This window comes from Anser cygnoides, chromosome 4 (assembly GCF_040182565.1).
Source record: "Anser cygnoides isolate HZ-2024a breed goose chromosome 4, Taihu_goose_T2T_genome, whole genome shotgun sequence".
Taxonomy (NCBI): Eukaryota; Metazoa; Chordata; class Aves; order Anseriformes; family Anatidae; genus Anser; species Anser cygnoides.
Window position 1 is genome coordinate 57497461 of NC_089876.1, and position 26946 is coordinate 57524406.

General features: G+C 36.1%; 1 protein-coding gene across 13 annotated transcripts in view; it reads left to right on the forward strand.

Annotated features, from left to right (window-relative positions):
- The window catches only part of TENM3 (teneurin transmembrane protein 3), a 1343587-nt gene that overhangs the window by 36784 nt on the left and 1279857 nt on the right, over window positions 1-26946 (forward strand). For all 13 annotated transcript variants that reach the window (XM_066996182.1, XM_048078283.2, XM_066996188.1 and 10 more), the window contains exon 2: window positions 24681-24794. The gene's annotated coding sequence lies outside the window, so the exon portion shown is untranslated. The remainder of the gene's footprint in view (window positions 1-24680; window positions 24795-26946) is intronic.

The following is a 26946-nucleotide window of genomic DNA, read 5'->3' on the forward strand; positions in this document are numbered from 1 at the left end:
ACTGTTGTCATGCCAGTATTTTCATTGCTGTGTATTTTCTCCTTGGCAAGGGGCTACTGTCATACTGGGCCCATTTCTATTTCATGATGGGGAATAATAGAAGCATCTCTAGAGGCATTAGTGTGACAAATCCCAGTACTGGATAAATAATGAGACACCTGTATTAATCCTTTATGACCTTTTGTAATAAAGCTTCACTGTATATCAATTTACATATTAGGATCTTTCCACAGAGGATAAAGAACTTGTCTCACTGTGGCATTTTACATTCAGCATAGAATCCAACGTGCAATTGTATTTACATTATCATAGATTGCTATTACCAAATTTAATAGTATGTACTGGATTGAAAAACTTGCATATGAGTTCCTAGAACAGGAATAGGCTTGTATTGGTCCAACCTATGTAACACAACACTCAGGAAAATCAGTATGTATGTATCTAACCTGTTTTATGTATGTATCTATACCTGTTTTAGGTCACAGAAATTAAAATATAACAACCACTTGTTGCTCATATGCTGACTCTGTAGTTAAATATCAGTCCTTATATGAGTTTGCAGGAGATAAGGGTCTTCCACATTTCATTTAGAGGAGAACTAGGAGAGTTTAAATACTAACTGGCACTGAGGAAAGATGAGCTAAGGCTCTGTCCTGCCACGACTTTCTGTTCTGAAATACAGTACTATTTAAAAAGTTTGGTTGTGCTGCATTGCTGTTGAGTAGATGAGTTGTTTGCTGACTTTGAGTTGCTTCTGTATGATGAGTCATATTTGATCTGTATCTCTCCAAATCCTCCACCCTTACTATGCTTAAAAAGTGATGGAAAAAATGAAAGCCAAAATTATTTTTGAGCATATAAATATCATGCTTTTTAGGGAAAGGGAAAAAAAAAAAAGCAGAACCCATGTCATTCTGATATATTCTGACACAGTAGGATGTAGAATGATTTTAAATCAGAACCTCTGAACAGAGTAAAACTATGTATTCAAGATTGATATTTCTTGAAGGCATAATAAATTGATTTTTTTTTTTTCTCAGGTAAGTTATGACTTAGTCACATAAGTGATATATAAGTGATATTTTATAGTGTACAAGTTACAGTTCCTTTCCATATCACTTAAGGGTATTTCTGTGGTTTTTTTTTTTCCTTGTTTTGTTTCTGTTTCTGGGTGGGAGAGAGGAAGATTTTTAAGACTAATGACTTTTTTTTGTCACATGGTGATGTGCCTCAGGACTGCAAATGTTACTGATTCTGTAGATTGTATTAATTGTCTTTTTAATCATTTGTAATGTGCCTTAGTTCAGAGAAGAAAACACCAGTTTTAAAAGCTGCTATATCAGTCACAGAAGAATGTAGTGACAATTATTGACTGTGTGGTAAGTGAACAAAATTTGTCAAGGTAATTTGTTTCCTTCCCAACTGAAATTTTGAAGTGTATTCTAGGCCTGAGATTTATTGTTCTTAGCGCAAATCCTTGGTATACTTTATATAGGGAATAATGCTTTCACTCAAAGAATGGCCAAACCAATATTTAAGGCCATCATGGAATGACCCAACCACTACAAAATGAATTTTGGGAGTTTCTGGAAGCAATTGGTTTCCTTGTTTACCTACATTTCAAAAATAATCTGTAAAATTACTACTACATAGTAACATTAAGGAAATAAAATAGTTCAGTGAAGCATTTGCTCTGCTGTATTTAAGAGACTATTTCTGTTGAATGGGTAATTCCAAATGTTTCTAAAAATCTTTGTGTTTTTCTGATTTCCTGAAATGGAGTGTTTGTTGTGTTTGTGCACAGTACGAGAATGTAATATTTTGTAGAAGTAAAATTGAAGGGGAAGAGGGTGGAGATGAGGGAGGAAGCTGTCTAGATAGGTTTGTACTTTTTCAGAGGAAAATATTCATGAGAAAGTAAGACTTGGCTGAAAATATGCCTACAAAGAATTTTAGACTTTCTAATCTTTTATATTATTTTACTAACTGGAATGATCCCAAGGGCTGTGTAGTTGTACTGAAACCTAAATTTTCACATGTTAAGTTTTTATAATGCCTAAAGATATGAACAAGACAGGATAAAAGATTGATCTGGAAGTGAGGCAACGGATACTTTTGTAATATTGCTAACTGTGCCAAACTGCAAAAAAACATTTCATTTTCAACTATTATCTCCATTCCTCTGTTACAAAAACTGTAGGAGAGAGGAACACTTATGAGGCAGACTCTTACCTTAGCCTTAATAAAAAATATTAGTGTGGCAATAGATAATGGCTGCTACACAAGTTAACCATATTTCATACAGCTCAGAAATCTAGTTGAGATTTCATGCAGCTCAAATATAGTATTCAGCAGCAAACGTATGCTTCTTGCTGCTGTTCAATACAAACAAAAAAACCAGCATAATTATAGTTTACTAGTAAGATCTTGAACTCTTCTAAGACATCAATCTTCAGCAAAACTGACACTTCAGGTAATACAAAATTCAGAGAATGACCCACAACACTCATTCTACTGTCTGTGAAAAAGACTTACTGCAAATAAAACACATCTCTAATTGTCTTTAGCCTGTACAAAATAAAAGCAACATACAAGTGTCAAATTATAGGCTGCTAAATTTCATAACTAGTATGTTGCATACTGTGTACAATCTTTCACTTCTGTACATTTAGTATCATTCAAAGTTATTGTTTTAGTATTTGACTAGTGATAATCCTCGGGGTAAGCTGTGTCTCACTTTGACATACACCATACAGTGTTGAAAGGAGGTGACAGTTTTGGTATTCTTGAAACACAGTTGCATCTGTCCTGTGATCGGACTCGTAGGAATCTGGTGACAGACTTAAACAGTCTTGTCTGTGCAGGCTTTCTAACAGAAGCTTCATGAAGTTGCTTTTGCAAGTCTTCTGCTGTGCACTTCATAGGACATTGTTTTCTGTTTTTAAAAAATTTCCATTGTAGCTTGTGGGCCTGAATTTCAGGAATTCGAGCTTGAAATACCCTTTTTCCTCATATTTCTCATTTACATACATCTCAATCCAAACTGACATTTTATTGAATTTTATTGAATGTTTTATTGAATTCAACATTGCTGGGGCCATAACACATTACTGAATAAATGTAAGTTTGTAAGTTTTTTTTTATTTAGAATTTGTGCTGGTTAATGGAGGGTTATTTTACTTTGAGTACTACTATGTAGATTTTTGCCTGCTGTCATGTACCAATGCTGAATGTTTGGTGCTTACAAATACTGTTGTAAGCCAAGTGGAAACCACAAAAGTACATATCAACTACTAAAATAACAGTATCTAGGAACCTTTAGTCATCCAAGACCTCCAATAAAAATAACAAACATAAATGGGAAAATTACCATTGTTCCCAGTTTTTTATTGTTTGGATTAAACTGTTTTCAAAATTGTGCTATTTGATAAATAGTTGCTATGTCATCGTAGAATTTCTGAGGTATTGTGCTAATGCTCTACAAAAAGTATTTATCTCCCTGGCATTTTTAGCATTTCTGAGAATTTATATTTGTAATAATATCTTTTACTTCCCAGTATTCTTAGAGGTTGCTTGCTCATTTTTAGTGGAATACTGTTCTATATGTTCAACGTAAATCTTTGCTCAAATGGATGTAAATAATTATAAGCAGCAAACAGCTGCATTTTGTAATTTTCTGACCCTTTTGGTTCCTTCGAATATAAGCTTCCTGTTGCGTTTGATTTGGTGAGTGTTGATTTTAGTGAAAAAACTTCAACATCTTTCTATACTGTAGAGTAGCCATACTTTTAGTACAATTAAATGGTGTTCCCTGATTTTTAAGAGCTATCTGTTCTTGTTATTGCTTCTTGCCTAAAAAAAAAAGTGTATCCACTCTGTATGATGCATAGATACTTATACACTGCAATATATGGATTGAAATACAAAATGGTAATATACTTTCTGCTATGGACCACTTTAAAAACAAAACAAAAAAACCCTAAGCCTATCATCTACTGATAAAATTAGTAGTTTATCTATTTCAGTTGAGTTTTAGAAACATACTAAAGAATAAGGTAGGGAAATAATTAGTCAGAAAAGAAATATTTTGGACAGAATATGTAAAACCCCATAACGATTTTTGGGCCTAGGGGAGTGATCAGGAGTCCAGGAAAGTACATCAGTGTAAAAAGAAAAACTGTTAGGGCATGGAAAGCAATTAGGAACTTGGATACAAATGTTGCAGCCTGGGGAAGAACATTTGTCTTTCATGGTGGATTAAAACAGCTTCAGCCATTCATACAGCTCCATGTGCTGCCTTTGAATGTGGAAACTGCTTGCATATCACCAAGTCCATTGCATATGCTGTGTACTGAAACTAAATGTACAGGGTACTTAGAAACCAAAGTAATAATACATGGTATAATGTAAAGTGTGAGGTTTCTTCTATTTTTTTGAGTATTTTTTTCTCCTATTTCTGCATTGCAAGAGTACATGCCCCTTTCCTGCATCTATTCCACACGTAAAATATGTCTTCCATATCTGTTTAGAATATATCACAAATTATGAATGCAAAATTTGAATGCCTATTGTCAGCTTCCTTGATTTTTGTGACCAATTGTAAAATGCTTCATAAATATTGGCGAGTGAATTGTGAGCATCTCTTTCTGCCAATTGGCATGCTTTGCAGAGTTTATTCGACTTCTTAAAAAAAATATTTTCTTAATTAATAAAATCTGCGCAAAGCTGTTTTCTACAACTGAAAAAGCATGGATTTTCCTTAAAGAAGTAGCAGTAAGTTGTTTTAAACAGTGTACTTTAAACTACATTCCCAAATATCCCATCTTGCTTCAAATGATTATCCAGTCAAACAAAACAGATTTCAAAAGATATTTCCTGATTATTGGACAATAAATATAGAAGTGAAATAACTCAAATAAGAGGTTTGCTGTATTTTCTAACTATTATGACCAAGAATCTAAAAAAAAAAATTGCTATTAATAAAAAATTATAGTATTCTAAACTGATTTGCAGTGCAGAACTCTTACAGTCTGTTTCCTGAAAATTTGGTCTGTGTTATTTCAGCTTGAAACACCAAAATCAATAATCAGCCATGCTTAAAATAAGAAAAACAGATTTTAGGCTTCATAGTTCATAGTACAGTTGAGGTTTAGAAACTTTCAGTGACTGATATTTTGCTCAATTTAGAAATGCTTCTAAAATTTGAAATTAAATGTATATTCTAAATCAAAATGAGAACATTGTCCTAAAGTGTAAATATTTCTTTAACTTATTACAGCACTTTGATTAAGCAGATATGCAGTTGAGTCTAAACATAGCTGAAGGTATTTACTAACAATACTATTATTTTGAGGTTATTGTGAAAAGATGAATTATTTAATTATTATAAGAACCTAAAGAAACTACAGACTGATAAAGGGAATGTGAGATGATAGGTCACTTCTCTTTGTATTCTGTTGCATCATTGTTTTAACTTCTGCCAGTAGAGCATGGTAACATACAATCAATTGAGAAGTGCGTTTGCTATTTAGTGACCATTTCATCAGATTTGTGAGTAATGGGAGACTCAGTCCCTTAGATAAATCACTGTCTTTTCCTGCAGTGCTTTTGTGATCTATAGTAGAGAAAACATTCAGAAATAAGAAACAGGAGAAATATTGTAGTACTTGGATAGTAAAACCACTTTACATTTTCTGAGACGTAAAGTTAAAAATGTACTACTTACTGATGGATCAGTGCTTGGTGTGGTGCCACCTAGGTGGCTATCTTTCTCATCTTAAGAAACCCATGAAGAAATTGTAAAGGTACTTGTTGTTTGATGTTGGAGCAGTTGTCAGGGCCCTGAGCGCTCCCTTAGGGACTGCACCTCCTGCCCGTGTGCCCTGAGGTCCACGGGTCAGTGCTCTGGGCAGCTCTGACATGGGCACAGCTGGTTTGGGCTAGACAGTGTGAAAGCAGCTGTTTTGTGTGAGAGGGCTGCGAGAGGATTTGTTGGGGATTGCCCGCCTTGGTTTATAAGCACGATTTAAGCTCAGCCCTTTGCCCCTGGTCCTTGCCTGAGCTACATCGTAGGTAGGGCTGTGCTCAGCCTTTACTTTGCTGATCCTGACTTGACCTTTCTGACTTGACCTGAGGTGTGCCTCATCACTACGGACTTGTTTAGTGATCACAGGGCTGGCATTTCTATCCTGAGTCCTTGCAATTTAGGATTGTGATACACAAATGTCTGTTTGATACCCGATCAATGGACAAGAAAATAGTTGGTTTCTATTCAAATTTAATTGGGCCTCCTGTCCTTATTACAAAGCTCTATGGTTAGTTACTCTAACCTTTTCAGTAAAGAAACCCTAGCATTAGTGTCAAAATACCGAATGCTTTTTTGGGATTTGCAACATAGAGATCTTTAGTTTGAGTTCACCATTAAGTTTCAGGTTCTTAATGGAATGAATCATTTGTAATGTGCTTCCTGAAACTTAAATGCTGCCATACAATTTCTTTATGTAGCCGAAGAAAGCTCCTTAATATCTTTTATTTCCTTTGGTGCGATTGTTCTCATAATTATACTGCAGGATAAAGGATGGATGACTAGCATGGTCATCTTCCTGTACGAGGGTGCTGTGTAGCAGGGTGCTTACCTTTCTATGGTACAGCTATCTAAGGGAGGAGGAGGCCTGTTCCTGTCAATTAGCAAGAACAGATAATACTTTCTCCATACTGTAATCTAACAACAGAAAAGGCAGGGTCCATTTTATGCGAATGCGTTTTTTCAAAGTGTTTCATCTATGTCAGGGCCTCTGCCAAAGTAGCTATAGAGGAGCAAGGCTTTGAAATGCTCTGTGAATTCTGATACTGGTTTTAATAAATGAAAATAGCTATCAGTAATGCATTAGTGCATTATAGGACTCTCAAATCGCTGCACCCAGAGTATGATGAATCACAGTATGAAGTGAGGATAAATGTGGTAAAAAACACAGTGAGAGTCTGTTTGCCCCTGCCATGTTAACTTCAACTGAAAATAGTGTTTTAGAAACAGAGACAAGTTCTTGCCTTAATTTTCAGAATATAGTACTGAAACTGGGGCTGTAAGTCACTTCATCTAAAGCTTCATTGTACCGAGTATCTGTGTCTTCTGGTGCCACTCATAAATTGAATAATCCTGCAGCCTTTGTATTATGTATGCACGTTTAAAGTAGCTTTCTAGCTGTAGATTAACTTTTATGTACTGCATATTGTGGTCGTAATACGGCAACGAGGCTGCTAGGAATTATTTCTCTTTGCAATAGCAATCAGCTAAGGGGGAAACTACGGAAGGGGATCCTTCCCTATTCATGCTGGCATCCCATTACCTACCAACCTCATGGCAAACCCCATAGAAACAGTACCATGACGTATTATATATTCTAACTCACTCATCAAAGGAGATTTGAGTGATGCTGATTTGCACATATTGAAACTAATTTGCATATGGGCAGCACACTTTATTTTGGACGCCTGTGAAAAGAACTCAGTAGGACACACTGAACCTTTACAAGAAGCTGATTTTACTGGGATCAGAAGACTGGCTTACTACTGAAAAATATAGTAGTAATTAAGGGTAATGATTGATAAATGACCCAGCAGCATTGCATCATCTATTGATATTGCGTGCTACAGTACAGAAACACTCATATCGATTTCACTGTGTCATGTTAGTGACTAGACCCTAAAAAATAACTGTTCTGCCTACAAGAACTAATAAAAATCACAAATTCAGAGCAGAATGTTTTTCCTTGAGTATAACCAATTGTCTTCCTATATCACCGTTTATTTAATGGAGGAAATCCACTCACTGAATTCACAGAAATAATTTGTTAACAGCAGATAAATTGCATTTCTTTTAGGAAAAGCTGTCTGAAGTCATACTGTGGAGAAATTGGAAGTAGATCTAAGAATACGTTCACGAAACAAAATGTTTCTTACTGAGTTTTTAAATCAGACTTGATTTTGTAGCTTAACATGGACAAACGTCATATTTGGCAAACAATTCTTTCTGAATACAGAAAGTTTACTTAATGAATTGTTTTCTAAGTGACATTAAAAGCAGTTCTGTCATTCTTGTCCTAAAAAATTATTGGTTATACAAAAAGCAATGACAGTAAAGAGGGGAAAAAAAAAAAGCACTATAGAAATTACTGGACCTTAGATTATCAGAACTAATATCAACATGTACACTCCTTCTTAAACTAAAAGCCAAAGAAAAGAAAACAAAGCAGGGGGAAATTAAGGATATGAGACCACTGTAAGGAATATGAATAGTTCAAGATTTCTCTGGGTTATACAACTCTTTAAAACTAATTTTCATCTCCCTATTTCTAAGGACTTCAGAGGAAAAAAGTCCTAAAAGAATCCTGACTCTGAAAAGATATAAAAATACATAAAAAGAATATAAAAATCCCTCAGAATGGGGTAGTACCTTTTTTTCCAAAACCATATATTACACTTCCATCAGAAAAGTTGGACATCTGGTGTGCAAAATGTTCTTTCCTACTTAACCTGCCAAATGTGGCACATACTATAGAAACTAGTGGATTATGATGTCAAAGCAGAAGCACTTTGATGTAAAGAGCATCCAATTTATGATCTCCTTTTTCATACTGCAAGATCTGCCAAATCTTAAAAAAAAAAAAAAAAATCGCCTCTTTCAGAAAGATTTGCTAATAGTAGAAATATTAAATCTTGCAGTAACTCAGTAACTCTTTCTCTCTGCTAATGTAAATCACATCTCCTCCTAAGATATTTATGATGCTATTCATAGCTCAACAATGGTCTGACCAAAAGTACACAAGCTATTGTAGGGTTGAAAGAGGTACTGAGGGCAGAGAGATTTATTACAGGTTCAAAGGTAGAAGCCCAGGAAACAACTTCAGAATAGATGAAATACATCTTCAGTACAGCCAGTTCTCTTGTTTCAAACATCAATTAGAGATTTTCCTTCAGATTGAAGTACTTTTATTTGCGGTACATTGATCTACTGCAACTGTATGCAATTAACTACTATATGATGACTAAACAGTTAAATGTGTAGGTGTTTTTTATAATTTGTTTTATATTCAGCGAGTGAGTAGGAAAAATGGGCAAACATGACCTGTTAATGTTTAGATTAATAGACATAACATAAAAACTAACAGAAACTAATATTTAGATTTGAATGTCAAATATTTAGATTTCTAGTTTTTCCAGTTTAGGCAAGGAGAAGTAAATATACTGGAACAAAAACAAATACACCAAAATGTGGAATAAAAAGTCATTACAATGTTTTTGACAAGTTACATAAAATTTTTGTTATAGCTTTAAAGGTTATGATTGCCATAGAAAGTGAGGCTTTGTTACACAAAATTCATACCATGTATGGAGCTTTTGTTTTTGAGCATGGAAATAAAATTCTCAAAGTTATCATTCAGCATGTTGGAATCAAAGGAAAAATATATCTGGCAACTGTTTTTCTTTAGCCACTTATGCTTGTAACTAAGAATTTCCCATGGCTTTAGAAATTGAGATGATAGATTTGTGGTAGAAGTCATATTTTTTCCTTAAAAAAATACTTTGTCAATGTGCTAATAAATTTTAGTGTTTTATATTTAAGTGAATTTCTCTAATACAATACATGTGTGAATGTGTGTACTCTCTCTGGTTTCTTCAAAATATGATGAAAATTACTGGTTTATCAGTCTGGCATTAGTTGTACATTGCTAAGAGGGAAGTCATTAGCATATATCTAAGTTTCTTATCTATACTTTCTTGCATGTTATGTGTAGCTGATGACCAAAGTGGTTCTAAATAAGGAATTAAAATATATAAATGAAAAATAAGATACAAGAAACATGCCTCACCTTCTTATCAAATGTCTTCAAATGTTAAATAAGAATTTACTACTATGTGTGACTGATTTTGGAAGTACAATGAAGTAAGAAAATAATTGCAAATAAAGCTTTAATTGGTTTTAAAAGAAGGATATAGTTTGTCTGAAATTTTCACTGTGCTTTGACTATAGCATTTTCTTTACATGGATTGATTTATTGTACAGCTTTTATGTTCATGCTGTACATTGACAAGTGGACTTAAATTTATCTTTTCATATGAAGAGGTCTCTGAGGCTTTTTTCCACAGCTCCTCCCAACAGTCTTTTCTTTTCTTACTTAGAAGTAGAAATAGTATGTTGAAGTAGTAGTAATCTTGAAACAATGTTTTGAAGATTCCTCTCCTGCAAAAACTAATTTGAACACTGTCTTGCTATCATGTGGAAGAGGAGAATTCAGGGCATTGCACTGTTCAAGAAAATAGTTTATTGTAATGCTATTTGTGTTAGTACAAAAAGTGTTAAAGGACCCTAAAGTAATCTAAAAATATATTTTATATATATATTATATTTAGTGCTCATCTTTGGGGTAATAAGGACTGAAAAAGTAGATTATCTCACTTTACGGGGATTTCATAGAACTTCATAGAACTTGGTTCTTTGTTCAGGTTTTTGGAATCTATTTTAGTCTCATGGCTTTCTTTTTCATTGAAGCAGATACAGACAAAAATATTTAAAAGATAGCCAGTGTTTACAGTACAGTTCAATTGTAATCACATGCCCACTGTTAAAGGCATTCTCACAAAGGACCGTGATTGTTTTTCAAGGACAGAAATTTATGTGGTATGCTCTGCTGTATGGATACACTTAAGGGATTAAAAACTTGGGAATAAGTGACAAGGTGTTATATTTTTCATGTGAAAATACTCTATGTGAACTCACTATTAATAATGTTTGTTCATTTCAAAATCTTTTGTTTCATGTAAAGTATTTATCTCCTGATCAAAATACAAGATTCCTCAGTGGAAAGAAATGACTGTTAAAATTGTAGAGCGATTAGACCAAAACCTATATGCAAAAAATAGAAATAATAATAATAAAAAATCCTACCAGTATTTTAATGGGGTACTGCATAAAAATTATCAACAAACACAATGAACCTTGGCTCTTGAAGAAATGATGTTCTGTGAGACAAGAGATTGGAAGTAATGTGCAGGATACTCGTTTGTTTTGTTCGTTTCAGAAAACAAAAGTTTCTAATCTGATTTGGCAGAGGAACCTGCGTAGTGAGAAGAATTTTTTGGAAACATTAAATTTTTGACTTTAGAAGACGAGTCAGCAGAGAGAAGGTGTAATTTGACATCACTGAATTATCAATGAGCTTGAATGCTTTGTGAGAAGTATTAGAAGTCGTATTCTAAACAAGTATTCCAACCAAAATACCTGAAATCCAATGTTTTCTGAGGCATTCATGCCATGATTTTCATTAGAAGATTGAGGTAGGAAGTGAACATTTATGAGGGGATTTTTTTGAATGACTTCATCATTTTCAAATATGAATATGAATTTTCAATTTGTGTGTGGCTGACGTATAAAATGTGTATATATATTGAAAATGAGGCCAAATCACGGGAAAGATATCAGAGATCCTTGAGAGAATGAATGCAGAGAGCAGGTAATGCCAGTATCAGAGGCTATTCCCTTCTCTCCCCAATTCCACTCTGAATGATTAAGTGCCAGAATGTTAAGTACTCTTACATGGCTGAATAGTGACAGAGAAAAAAACAACCTTTCTTGCATTTAGAAAATGTCATTGTTTAAAGAGTAAACTCTAGTATATTTACTCAAGAAAACTCATGAGCAGAGACAAAGCTATTTCAGGCCCACAAGCAGAAGTCTCCATTTAATAAATGTCATACACGTCATGGGAAAACATAGATTCATCCCTGCCTACCTTTTTTTATTAAATGTGGATTAATTGGACAGTTAAAAAAAACTTTTTTTTAAAGCAATCATTTACTCAGTCTGCAGTTTACAGATTTATGACTTTTTCACATCAATTATTTTATACTACCAAAGATTAAGGGAAGGAAGAAACGATTGTGGTTTTGTGTTGCTTAATCACTTTACTGGAGTGATGAGTGGTAATGTTTCATGTTAAGTGAGACTTGCAGCAATTACACATTATTTGGGTATCTTCTGAGTATAAAGATAAACCTATAAAGTCTAAGGTTGCCTATACCATAGCTTTAATGTCAGTTATGAGAACACCATGGTTGTTTACCTGAAAATTTTAAGACTGGGTTGTATTTGTGATCCATAAGTGCAATATTATGACATTTTTCTATATAATTTTTCATGTCCTTCTTAATGCATTCTAATATGCTGGTTGCTTTCTTAATCACATTCACACGTAAGACAATTAAAAAAAAAAAAGCAACTAAATTAGCAGCTAATTTAGACGCCTTTGAAATTTGTGAGCAATTTAAACCTTTCCAGGTTTAGGGGGGACCTTAACCGACTTGAGAGGTGGGTCCATGCAAACCTCATGCAGGCCAAGTGCAAGGTCCTGTACCTGGGTCACAGCAATCCAGAACATCAATACAGACTGGGTGAGGAATGGATTGATAGCAGCCCTGGGGAGAAGGACTTGGATGTACTGGCAGGTGAAAAAATGAGCGTGAGCTGGCAATGTGCACTTGCAGCCTGGAAAACCAATTGTATGAAAAGTGTGGCAAGCAGATTGAGGAAGGTGATTTTCCTGCTCTGCTCTACCTGAAGGATGAGACTCCAGCTGGGGTATTGCAGCCAGCTCTGGGGACCCCAGCACAAGAGAGACATGGACCTGTTAGAGTGGCTTCAAAGGAGGGACATGAAGATGATCAGAAGGCTGGAGCACCTCTCCTATGAAGAAAGGCTGAGAGAGTGGGGGTTGTTTATCCTAGAGAAGAAGCAGCTCTGGGAAGACCTTATTGTGGGCTTCCAATACTTAAAAGGACCATACAAGAAGGATGAGAAGAGATTCTTTGCCAGGGGTTGTAGTGTTAGGACAAGGGGGAGCGGCTTTAAACTAAAAGAGGGTAGGTTTAGATTAGATCTTAGGAACAATTTTTTCACTCAGAGGGTGGGGAGGCACTGGCACAGGTTGCTCAGAGAAGCTGTGGATGCCCCATCCCTGGAGGTGCTCAAGGCCGGGCTGGATGGGGCTTTGGGAAACCTGGTCTGGAGGGAGGTGTCCCTGCCCATGGCAGGGGGGTGGAACTGGGTGGGCTTTAAGGTCCCTTCCAACCCAAACCATTTTATGGTTCTATGATTCTATGTTAATATCTAGGGTGCTTAAGATCCATGTTAATAAATATAGTTTGCCTATTTAGCCCTATTGGACTATATCTTTTACTTCTGGGAATGAAGGTTGAATTTTCTTGTACTAAGACTGAATCTTTTATTTTTTATGAAAGCATTTAGTTTTAGCTGGCCTTCAAAAAGTGAATACTTTGAACATAGTTTCTGCTGAAGTGATTCGTGTTCTTACAGACTTCCTGTATACAAGCCAATTCGCTAATGTAGAATTAATTTAACATGAATACACCTATTTCTCAGTCAGTAAAAAACAAAAACAAAAAAAACAGAAATATGCTTTCTAAAGTATTTTAGAAAGTGTTATCTGCAGATAAATTTGATTGTAATGTGATTTGTATTTTCTTTACAGTATTTATATGCATGTGTTCTTCCTAAGATTAATGTAAAGTCAGGGAACTAACACAAAAAATGTGCGTGGTCTTATGAGTTAACAAACGAGAACATTTTAGTGAAGAATGTAATGCCTGGTGAAGATACAGGTTTTCTCATAGTCTAAGCACTAATTGCCAAAATATGTTTATTTTTAATTTTAGAGTGATTGTGCTGACTCATACTTTCCTTGCAGCTAAACATAGCCCAATGTACATATGTTCCCTGCATAATCCTGATCAGGCAAGTACACTTGAAAGGACAAAATTCCCAGTTCTTAAAGAAGAACCTACCTTCTGTCACTGAGACAACTAATTTTGTAGCTAGTTTAAAAACTTCATAGGGATAGATTATAAAAAGAACAAAGAGTCGTGATGACAAAGCACTGCACTAATATATCACACCTGCAACTAATGATCAACTCTATACTTTATTGGATAACTTTAATGAATTTCAGTATAGCTTCAAGACATAGTGCATACAGTCATTTTCAGATTTCTCATTTTTATAGCTACCAGCAGACTATATCTTAATGGCATTTTGAAAAAGAATGATAAAGGAGTTTTAAGAGTGCTAAAATGGATTTCCTCACCCACATAGTGTCGTATATGTGATTCTGGAGTCTATGGGATATATTAAAGCACATGACAGAAGAAGAGTCAAATGGCCATGAGTTAGTAATGCCCTATGTGATTACAAGAAGCTGTGATAAGGTAGAGTGCTGCACTGATATATCAGTTTGGCCGTATAATGCAATTTAGCCTCAAAAGGTTTTATTAGCGTAAGCAGAGCACCTGACACAAGTGTTTTTTCTAGTTCTGGAGATAGCGTGGATGTTCAAAGCACAGGCTCCAATGCATGTGCAGACACATCCACATTCCATTAATCAGCTTGACTTCTCCTTTCCTCTTCTCACCATAATATTTCCTAATCAGGATTGTTTAGATTTTCATCATCTGATCTCCTTTTCCTCTCATCACAGCACAGCTCTGAGCACGATGAATCTGTTACTTTCACCAACAGAATTCCAGATTTTGGGGGAAAATAATAGCTGTCTCCTTCCCATTCTCACTATTATCCTTTTTACTTGTCACAATGACAGATTTTAGTTTAGTGCATTTCAATCATGTTTTGCCAAAGCCTTTACAAATGTACATTGAGCATTAACATTAAGATAAATACCTAGAATGAGCAGTCATCTAAAACCCACCAAAACACTGGTCTGGTTCCCCAAAATCATCCATGTTGATATGTCCATATGGAATAATGTTATTTATCTCTCAGGAACAGAACATCACATACAATCTCTTTGCTTTTTTCTCTGGATTCAGTTTAAGCAAGGGAGTTTCAGGAGGTTATTTGAATACAAACACAGCAGAGTATCTGTTCTGGCACTTGACCAAAACAATGTCTTTTGTGTTTTAATAAATTTATTTCAGATATTAATAAAAAAAAAAGGTGTTATCAATGGAGAAATGTACCAATAATTGGAAGAATATGTTAGATTATTATTGACTGATTCTTTGAAGCAGAATAGACGTGTCAGTAGGAAACAGTTCACATAAAGTTCATGTTGTGAATGATAAAATGTGATTGAATGAATCAATGCTGAATTTTAAATAAAGTTGGGACAAAGGATTTTATATTCAGATGGCTATAGACCCACCTATTGATATATTATTCAAATAATGGAAGACTGCTAACTCAACTATGTCCTATCTTTCCCTCTTCCAAGGTTACCTCTTGGAAGAGGGAAAGATAGGATGTAGTTGCTACCCCTTCCAAGGTTAAACAAGATGTACCTGGATTTTGCCCTCCAATAGTTCTTCTACCATTCTCTACCATTCCACTTTGTTTTAATGAACTGGACCATAAAATCTCACATTTTTTAATAAAAGATCAGTATAGTGTCAGCTAGCACTGAGAGCAATCTTGAACATTCAGGAAAATAGTCAGTCCAAAAATTTCCAATGCTAAATACTGCTAAGTAGCTTTGTAAGCACCTGCTCATGTCTCTGTCACTATTCTCCTTTCTTCTTCGTCATTTTCGGATGCCATCTTCCACATCTTAAGTGTTCCGGTTCATGTTTTCCTTATTTGGATTCATGTGCTTCTTTTGGTAGTTCCTATTTTAGAATACTTATTTATTCTCCAATCTAAATTGCCATAGTCTCTTCAACACATTTCAAAACTGTCTTTTAAATTAATCTGTGTTTGCTTTATAAAGATGCCACATACATTTGTTTTCCTTACAAATAAATAGCATATAATCAAAAGAATTGAGCATTTTTTTTTCCCCGGAAGCCCAGGCTGTGTCTAGCTGGGAGAAACAAACAAACAAAACAATAAGCAAACAACCCCACCCCCTGACATTCCTGTTGGTTCTGTTGTCTAAAGGGAGACTTTTCCTGTAGATCTCATTTTGTAACTTCAAAATGGGTACATTCAATTGATGGAAAAATATAATTACTGTCCTTAAAATAATTTATCACCAAACTACATTTGTGACATCAGTCATTATGAGGTCTAATGCATGTAATTGGCAAATGTGTTTGCATCTCATACTTTATTCTAATTGACATCCACCATATTGCTGCTGACAGCTTCTCAGCCCAGATGAATGCTGTTTGCCAAGAGCTATTACTACTTTGCTGAGGTAGTCATACATGGCTACATTATAGTAAAGGTACAGAGTAAAAATTTGCTATGTTTTTTTTACTGCTCAGGTGTCTGGGTTCACTAGTTCTGAAAAGCAAGGCTTTGACATGTATCAAGTAGATTCTTGACAGTTTGACGATATGTCACTTCTGAGGGTTTATACAGTACATGAAAAGAGGACCATTGAAATACTGAAAGGTTACTATGCTTTGAAGCACTGAATATAATTCATGCAAGATGAAACTTTATAAATTAAATCACTGAAGAAAAATGTTTTACTAAACAAGCTACTATTAGGCATTTTCTCTGTAATAATAAGATTACATTTTGTCATCAGTATTTTTGCAAGAAGACAATTAAATTTAATTTTTTGAGTTAGTGAAGGCCATAAGAGACTGTCTAGAGGCATTAAAAAGTCAGCATACCTACTACAGTGACATCCCGTCAAAGTAGAAATAGTGGTCTGCCACTCACAGCAGACTAAATCATGATGTACTGTTGCTGCTATGTAAAGGTCTTGGGTAGTAAAGGTGAAATAACTGTAGTTCTAGTGAGATCAGGATGTTTACACTTAGTATTTTGGATATTATTAATTCACCCAAAAATCTTTAGAGGAAAGGAAAAGTTAGTGAAATGCAGTATTACTGTGTTAAAGTGGTTGCATAGTTCAGTTATGTTATAGTAAGTATATTGTAAGTATAAATGGCATTCAGTCGAAACAATGTAATGAACATTAAAACATGAAAGCTACACATTTAACCAGTTCCTATACACATGTGTACCTCAACTGTAGTTCCTGTGCTATCGTCATTTGCAGCGCTTACTTTTTCCTATATTTTAAGGGATAGTTTCTCCTTCTGCCAGAGTACCTTGAACTTCCTTGAACATTAAAGGCTAGCCATGGTAAAAATCAGAACAATTTTTAAAGTAAAATTAAAGCAAAGCCTTATTTCATAATTTAAAGGTGCTATTAGATTCAAGCATGTTTAAAGCTGCTGTTTTCTATTTTTGTTCTTCTTTGCAACTTCCAGTAACCAAGACCTTAACTTTTTAAAAATAAAAATTAATTTAATTTTAATACATCTTGTAGGTTTAATAGCTAAAAGACAGCTCAGAATACCATATGTGAAATACACTCTCCAGAGTACTATTTTGGGTCTATCCAGTAACATCTATATTTTGTAAGAAAGCTACAAGCTACAAGGGAAAGCAGTGGCTAGAAACTTTCTTCCTTTTTTTTTTAATTTATTTTTTTTCATTAAAAAAAAATATAGGGAAACATTTTTAGCTTTGTTAAGCTTTAAGTGTTTACAGTGTTTACAAATAAGCATTGTTCAAATTTCTCTGGGTGCTGGGTGGCAAGTCTTTTTACTATGTTCTTTTCTCATATTATGCTTACAACAAGATATTGATTAAATTGTGATTGCTGTACCTCTCTATTCATAGAGAGCACGAATTGCATCATGAACTCTTTATGGCTTCTTACACAGTTTTTACAGAATTATGTATATAATATTTTTATGGTATCTAAGTGTGATATACATGGGCTTCCAAAGACAACATATAACAATAATTTAAATATCAAATCTCACAAATATCACTTACTCTCTTCCTCCTACCAATTTCAAAGTCAGTATTTAAAACCTTCCTACTATCAAAGACATTTTCAGAAAACGTGACTTTCAGTTATGCAGCAATAAAGACGGTTATATTCTTCACAAATAAAGTAGTTTGATATTTTCAAACAGCAATGATAGACGCTACTTTTCATGTTAAGAGTACCTTTTTTTTTCAGTTTCATGCTTCTTCACATTTATTTTCTCAGATTTTATTGGGAATGAGTTTCATATTTTTAAGATAGTAATTGGACATCATTTTTCTACAGAGGCCACGTTTTCTACAGTATATGCTATACAAGAGAGCTGTATTTATACTTGTAAAAAATGATGTAATGTTTTCCATATATTAAAAGGCAAAAAATGCTAGCAACAATAAATATGACCATCTCATTATATAAAAATGTGAAAATGTATTACTTACGCTGTAGATGATATATCCAAACCAAATACATCTGAGGCTTATCTTAATTATCTGCATGGAAAATAATTGAAACAAACGTGAGAAGCCATCAACACAGGTATTTCTAAGAAATCTAAGCATTTTTTTTAGCATTGTGCTAGGCAATATATAGCAACTTAAAAATGACACAAATTTTTTTATACTTTGCATCCACTTTTTCCAAAACACCAGTCATCCATTCCTTGACTGTGCCTACTACAGATAACAGTATCTATTTGAAAAGGAATTTAGCTTTACATGTATTTTAAATAAGTGATAAATATTCATATGCAAATGGCATAGTGCTATGTCATTTCCTTTTCATTTCAATTTTTCAAAAATACTCTAAAAAGACACTTAGTAGAATTTTAGGTTTCACCATAGAATTATAATTCAGGTTGAAAAGGACTTCCAGAGGCTATCTAGTCCAATGTCCTGCCCAAAATAGGTATAATGTGAGGGTGTGAAGGGTTTCGTTCTGTTGAGTTTTCAACATCCCCACAATGGAGACTGCACAGCTCTCAGGGCAACCTGTTCCAGTATTTAACCACAGTCATGGTAATTCCACTCCCTTCCCCAGCCCCAATATCTAACTGGAATGTCTCATGTTTTCATTTGTGACTGTTACCTCTTGTCTTATCACTGTGCACCGTGATAGGTATCCCTGTGCACCATCTTCTCTGTGTCTTCCAACCAAGTAGTTGTACATAAGCAATAAGGTCTTCCCTCAGCTTTCTGCTGAACAGACCCTGTTCTCTCAGTCTCTCCTTATACACTGTGCTTTCCAGGCCCCCAGTCATCCTCTTGGTCTTCTTCTGGAGTCACTCGGTAGTACACCAATATTCTTCATGTACTAGGGAGTCCAGAACAGGACCTAGTACTCTAGGTGCTGTTTTATAAGTGACAAGTCAAGGGGAAGAATCATTTTTCTGGCTGCCCATACTCTTAGTAATATAGACCAGGATGGAGTTGGCCTACACTTCACCAGCATGACTGCTGTCTCATGTTCAACTCATTCACTGGGAGCCCCAGTGCCTTCTCTGCAGAGCTGCTTGCCCCCATCAAGCAGCTGGGGGACAGTTGTCCCCCAGCCTGTTCCCTATTGTTGCATGTGGGGTTTCCATCCCCGATGTAAGACCTTGCGCTTGCTCTTGTTGCGCTCCATGAGGTCAGCCTCTGGCCTGCTCAGGTTCCTCTAAATAGCAGCCCTGCCATCCAGTGTGCTGACTGCTCCTCCAGTTTGGTGTCACCTGCAAACTGGATAAGAGCTCTCTCTGTCATCCAGGCTGATAATGATGGCATTAAAGGACTGGCTGCCAGCCAGGCTGTGCACCACTGGTAATAACTCTGTGAGCCTGGCAGTCCAGCTAATTTTCCATCCAGCTTTTCGTCCACTTGTCCAGCCCATTTCTCACCAGTTTGGTGATAAGGAGAGTATCTCTAAGGTAGATAAGACTATCGCAAAGGTAGATAAGAGCACCTACTGTCTTCCCCGTGTCCTCAGTGCCTGTCACCTCATCACAGAGAGCAATGCAGTTGGTCAGGCACAATCTGCCCATGCTTGCTGCTTGGATAAGAAATGGCTTCTCAAGAAGAAAATCCCAAGATCTGGATCTTTGCAAGGACTGAGTTGAAGCTGACTGGCCTGTAGTTCTCTGGGTTCTGCTTCTTGCTTGTCTTGAGGATGGGTGTGATGGCTGCCTCCGCAAGTCATCAGGACCCTGCCCTGATGGCCACGGCTTTTCAAAGACCATAGCAGCCCTGCAGTAACAGCTGCCAGCTTCCTCTCCTGTGGGTACTGCTTCAGGCCTGCAGACTCCCATAGGCAGCTCAGGGACTCAGGTCAAGCCTTACCAGTGAAAAGAGAGGGGAAAAAAAAGCCTGGAGTACCTCAGCTTTTTTGCTTACCACTTGCCACTAGGCCCCCTGCCCCACACAGCCTCCCCGCCTTCTCCTCAGAGTGCTCTGCAGGTGGGATGGCAGTGGTGCAGTGCTGGGCCGCCACGCCTACAGCCCGGCTGCACTCCCTCAGCAGCGGTGACAGGCAGCCCCAGTGACAGCCAGGCCTGGCCATGTCTCCTCTCTTGGGGCCAGGAGCCCACCAAAAGCATGGGGGGCAGCGGGAGCAGCGCTGGGTGACCCTGTCGGCACATGGCGGCTGCCAGCTAATGGCGGAGCAGGAGAAGCATGTGGTGACCGTGTGAGCCCTGTGAGGGGGTTTCGGCCCAGCTGCTTTGCCCACGGGATTATTTGTCACCCTGTGAGTGCTGGCAGAGCTGTTTGTGCACCTTGTTTTTTCTTGCCGGGGTTTAGCACTCTCTTAAGAAGCAGGGACGTTTTCAGAAATACTTTGTAGGCCCTGGACCTCTTTCCCTTCATCTCTTAAAGAAGTTTCCAGTCATAAACTGCCTAGGTTAGAGCTGCAGCCTGTGCTAAGGCATAAATTGTGCATAGAGGGGAGAGGTTTACGAGAGGCCATGTGGGGCCTGCTGCCACTGCCTGCATGAAGAGGAGCCTGGCTGAGGGAGAAAAATGCAGCATGTGTGGAAAGAAGGGAGAGAGGTGAGTCCTCACTGGAAAGGTTTTAGGAAATAGTAAAGGGTTTCAGGCAGGTTAACATTTTGCTTTGGAAAGAGAAATAAAGGAGAGGTTAACAAAGCCCACATTTGGAAAGGGAAGAGGTTCTTTCTTTCTTCCTTTCTTTCTTTTTTTTTTTTTTTTTTTTTTTTTTTTTACGTTCTTCTTTATTTATTAGTTTAACTGTGAGCTTTGTGAGGGATGTTGGGTAGAAGCCCAGTGATGTGCTGCTGGAAGATAAGAAGAATAAAGCAAAAAGGGAGACCAGAATGAGCAGATAATTTTCTGACGCTGTTTTGATAGATCTACCTTATCTGGGATGCTATTATCATGGCATTACAGGGCTGAACTATTTTTCTTAGGGTCATTTTATATGTTAAGGGTGGGGTGTAACAGAGTAGAGATGGCAGAGAAAGTCTTAAGAAAAAAAATAATCTAGTGCTTACGATGAGATACAGATGTTAATGTAGTCTTCTTGCTAGGGATAGCTGGTATTTCTCACTGTTTTTATATGCCAAGAAGACTAATATTCCAAGGCCTCCTTTAACCAGAAGACTGGGGTGGGGAATGGAATTCAGAGCATTCTTCTTGTGTTAAACTTCCCTTACGCAGTGAACTATATTTTTGCTCTTAATCCTGCACTCACTAGAAGTATACAGTAAACACTAAAGTTTATGGAAAGTTGTAGCCCCTTATTTCCATCCTAATATTAAAGAAAGCACATACAGCTGGTAGGAGAGGAACAAGGAAACAGTAGGTCAAGACTGAGCTGGAATGGCAAAGTAGCAGAAGAAATGCAGAAGACAAAGACATAAAAAATTATTTATTCGTTGTAATTCATTAATTTGCAAGAGTTAGCCAGATCAGTCGCACGTCCTCCACTGATTCCTGTGACAGGGTAAAGGAACACCAAACAATGTGATCCTAGGAATTTCAGTTTAAGTGGATCAAGTGAGGGATAGGCTGTCAGGGAGGTCTTTGCACACACATGCACACATACATGTGTTTAACTGAGACCTGCCTGAGTTATCTCCCCAGTGAGGTGGCACAGCTGAAGCTGGGCAAATGTGACACTTGATCTGAGTGGCCTTAGATTCATTTGTTTTTGCCTTCTGTGTTCTTACGTTTAAGTAGGAGATTACCAGAAATCTGATGAATACACTGTACCTCTCTACTTAAAGAACTTGGCCCAGTAGCTGTTGCAGATTTCCCAAAGTAGGAGCATCCATTTTACCAATCATGTGTATTAAAAAACAAAAACAAACAACAACAAAAAAAGCCAACAACACCATAGCATTTTCTTTTTTAGGCATCCTGAAAAAATAGGAAAACCCATTCTGTGCATGAAAATTACTGCAAGTTAAAGAACTAAACGTATTTTTACTCAGAAGAAGTCTTAACTAAAAGGTCAGAGGAAATGATGGAAGAAATCCATGTGCAGTTGCATCAAATCTTAAAAATAAAACATAAGCAATTAATAACTTATTCCATGTTCCATTAGTCTCTGTGTGGGGTAAATACTGTATAGAAAGTAGTAGAAAATTCAGAGCCTGCTATTGGAATTTAGGATGAGCAGTACTTTAGAATAATCAGGGCAAATCATCTAACTGCAAGGTTATATCAATGAGAAACAAAGAATTGTCTTTGTTCAGGTCTTGATTTTTTGTAGAGACAATTGCCTGTATGAATTATGAAGCCAAAAGATATGCACACCTGAAAAAAAAATAAAAAAAATCTACAAGGTGTATAGTAAAAACATATTTGAGAACTTAAGGATGGTGAAATTTCAAAAGCTCAGAAGGTAGCTGACAGAGTGTCCTGAAGAAGCATGCAAAGAATTGTACATATTAACTGAATTTCCATGAGGGACCTTAAATTATCAGACTGTTCTTTCTAAGCATCTGTAAGACATGGTGAGCATGAACAACTAGCAGAGATTTTAAGGGAACAAATCAGACTCATCCTATCTCTCTCAAAAATATTGCAGCAAGCCGTAAGGCATAGAAGAGAGTTGATACAACTCGGATTTAGTAAAGTGCATTTTTGATAATCTCACACAGCATTCTCTTACGCAAGTTAGGAACCTGTGGTCTACATGAGACAGGTCTAAAGTTAGTGTACAAGTACTGGGGAAAAAAAAAAAAGTGTTCATCATTTACTCACAGTCACTCTTTTTCCAGTAACTGGACAAAAAAAAAAAAAAAAGTAAAAAAAAAAAGTGGAATTCTGTAAGAATTAGGTCTTGGACTATTCAATAACTTTATTGGTACCTTATGTAGCAGAATAGACTCTTTTCTTGCTGCAGTCAGAAGACAGGATTCAAGTTCAAAATAATTACAATAAATTCCATAAACAACAGAAAATAATAGACATGTAGTTTGGCAAGAACAAGCACAGACACTAAGTAGGAATACTTAACTCCATGAATACAGGATGAGGAATCACCTCTAAATCTTTAGGAAATAATATGGGGACAGTGTATTTGCCATGCCATCCTGTTACATGTGTAGCCAGTTCCAGACTTTTTGCTTCCTTACGCAAGTGTTTGCCCGTCTTTCCTATCAGCTGCAGCAGAGCTCAAGAGGTGTTAAAATGCCTGGCAGACATCCTTTGGCAAATCTGAAAACATTTCATCCCTCCATCACCCTTCACGAACTGAGGCATAGCGTACTAATTTCTACCTACCACTTACAGGGTTGATAATCTGTAGCAGATGCACAAGGGATAAACTATCTGAAACTGCTAAACCTATATTCATGGATCTTGAGGAGCCTAATGTGTAAGCATGCACAGCTTGTAGACTCAAGTTGTCTATCATTTAAGACAAACAAACAAAAAAACCCACCAAAATACAATGTATGTACATACTGATAATTCATCAGATTATTAATGGTATACAATAAAGACTTAGAAACATATTTCTTTAGCCTGTGAAATCAAAACGACTGTAGGTATATATGAAATTGTTGCCAAGGAGATCAGCATAAACTGTTCACTGTCTCCAGTTTAGATATGACAAGAAGTAGTGGGTTTAATTTGCAGCAAAGCTTGGATGCAAGAGATGAGAAAAAGTCTTTGAAAATTAAGAATGATTAACTGCAGGACTGGATTGTTCATTTGGAGGATATTCCAGATTTGAAACCTTGAGCAGTGACTACACCTATTTAAAGAGAGATTGGACAGGCATTTGTCAGTACTGGTTTAGGTCTGAAGCAAGGTCCAGCTGAACCCTGCTTCCTGTAAGAAATGCTAGGACATGTAAACATGCCCACTTTATGCCTATTACTTCTTAAGTCATCTTTTTAGAATTCTGCCAAGGATATAAATAGGAACCAGGAGAAGGAGTAGAAGGTTCTTCTCTTTCTGCTGAAAGACCAAATGAGAATTATGAATCAACTCTACTGTTAAAATAAAGACAACTATTTATTTTGCATATTCTGTATACTACAGTTGTTCTTCATGTTGAGTGAAAAGCTGTTTGCACTGTTTTGGAAGGCTGGGCCATTTCCCTCTGTGTTCATTATGTTTCTGCTCTTAGACCACCAAATGGCTGTTCAGGTGTAACAAAAACACTTGTTTAAATCTACTTGCCAGCCATGAGACTGAAGAACTCTAGAATCATTTGGGTACCTCAGAATTACATGAGGACAAAGCTAAAACTCTTGTCTTCTATAATGTGGTAATTCCATATTGATAAAGTAGAGTCTGGACTGCAAAAAAATATTGCTCAGCATATCCTTTGTTTGTTTGTTTGTTTCTAATGATTTGGTTTATGGTATATTCTGTATTTGATTGTACTTATTCTGTACGTGTTATTTCCTAGGTGTATCTCCAGAAAAACAAAAAATTAATGACAGGATCAGAATACACTCTGGATTTTCTTCCCATGTGCAGACTACACCTGAAGTGTTGAATTCACATACAGCAACACCTTCCTGTAAGTAGACTCTATCAGTGTGAAACACATTGTATAAAATTTTGTTGGGTTCCTGTGTAATTCAGTACTCAATGCAGCAAATGGCTAATTCAATATTCAACCTAAGAAGCACTGCCATATATTGACGTGTGCACAAAATATTGAAAGAATAGTGAGAAGGATTAAAACATCTTCTGACAGATGTTTCCCCCGTCTTTTTTGAAATTCAAACTGAGAAAGGAAAATCAAGAGTCAGATGGTATTATCCAGTTTTCAGAAGTGGTAACTCTGTACACTATATATGGGATATGTATCAATGAAATCACAAGGCAAGAATAAAAAGAAATAGAATTATGACATGAAGGACCTATAAGGGGATCAGTATTTACTTTCTTGCTTATGACCTTCTCTCTGTTTCGCTAAGATTAACAACCGATTATAATCTCTTCCACATTTAAAATAATTACTGTTAAATAGCAGAGATTTGCAACATCAGTACTAACATATTATTTATATCAAGGAACACAGAAAGATAATTCTGAGATGGTCAGAATGGTAGTCAGAGCATCTGTTGTGATTGGTAAAGTGACTATTGAGTATTTTTAAAACTGAACACACCAGTACAAGCTGACATATAAACCTCATTATTGTTATAGGAACAAATGGGTATTTTGAAGTACTTGGAATTTGCAAAGTATTCAGGCAAGGTGTTTGAGTTGGCATACTAGTTTTCTGGATTCAGAGTTATAAATTTTGCCTACAAAATAACACTATAGAAGTTTTGTGATTTATTAACTAATAAGAATGTAAGGGAATGTTGTACTGGTTTATTTGATAGACTATCATTTTTATATAGTTGAAATGTGTAGACTTGCAAATTCTCCTGGATGATAAAAATATAATGCATTGATTGGGGGATAATATACCTATATTTTTTAGAAGTTTAACTTCTTGAAATCATTGAAATTCAGACATTGATGTTAACTGGAATATTCAGTGCAAAGTAACTGAAAGGGGTATTTAAAAGAAATAAGAATTCTTACTGTATTGGGCATTTGACACAGGGTCAAATAGATCAGTGTAATTTCTGCACTTTATTTTTTGTCATAAAATACCTGCATCTACTGAAAAAGTCTCTTAAATATGCAGTAGTACTGTAAGTCATTTTGTATTATTTTTTGCTTAAAGTTGACTTTTCAGAGGAATCTAGGGATTGTAGTTTGCCATCTGTTGCTTTAACTCCCCATTTTTACTACATCGGATGGATAGGCTTTTCAGCCTGGCTTCATGATTTGGAAATAGGAAGCTATGCTTAGGAGATCAGGCAGTGTAAGGTTATATCAATGTTCATTTGTTTATATCTTCACTCATTTTATTTGAACCTTCTTGAAGAAGGTAGATTTGGAAAGAGAGGGAAAGGTCTCAGTAGTATGTTTCTACAACTTTCATGGAAATGAATGGCTGAGTGGAGGAGAGAGACAATCACATACTGACTGAATGTCTACAGTGTTCAACTGTATGATAATACAGTTTGATTATTCAAACTATATTAGACAGTGGAGAATACAGAGGAGAGTAAAATGTTACAGGTGTCGCTATTATGGGAAAGATGTCAGACATCTTAACACTTTTTTTACATACTAAAAGCATTCAAACACCAGTTGTAGATTTGTCAGAAACAAAGTTTCATGCTTAGTGAAAATTCTTGATTCTAATGGCTAGTGTCAGTGTTCTGCTAAGCACTGTTTGCAAACCTTTTCAGCTTGTATAGTCAAAAGCTGATGACCCTGGATGAATGCTGATGCTCTTTATAGGTATGTGGAGTTGCAGAGGGAGGAACTGAACTCCATAAAATCTCTGAGTGCAGCCAAGTGAATCAAGTGTTTGCCTCCTTTGTTCTGAACTTTCTGTTTGTTGTCCTAGGTACGTTTATAATTCTTTGGCATGTGGTATTTTTTAATGGCAAAGCTGTTTTTCAGTAGTAACCATTTGTGCGTATGAAATAATTGAAGTTCACACAATAAAGCATAGTTCAATTTACTTGAACATGTAAATTGGCTCATTTATGAGTCACTTGTGCATGACTGGTACAGCGGTATTCCACATGATAAGTTAGGAAGCTTACAGTAATTGACGTATAATAATATTGAAACAGATTGTTCAATACATTTAT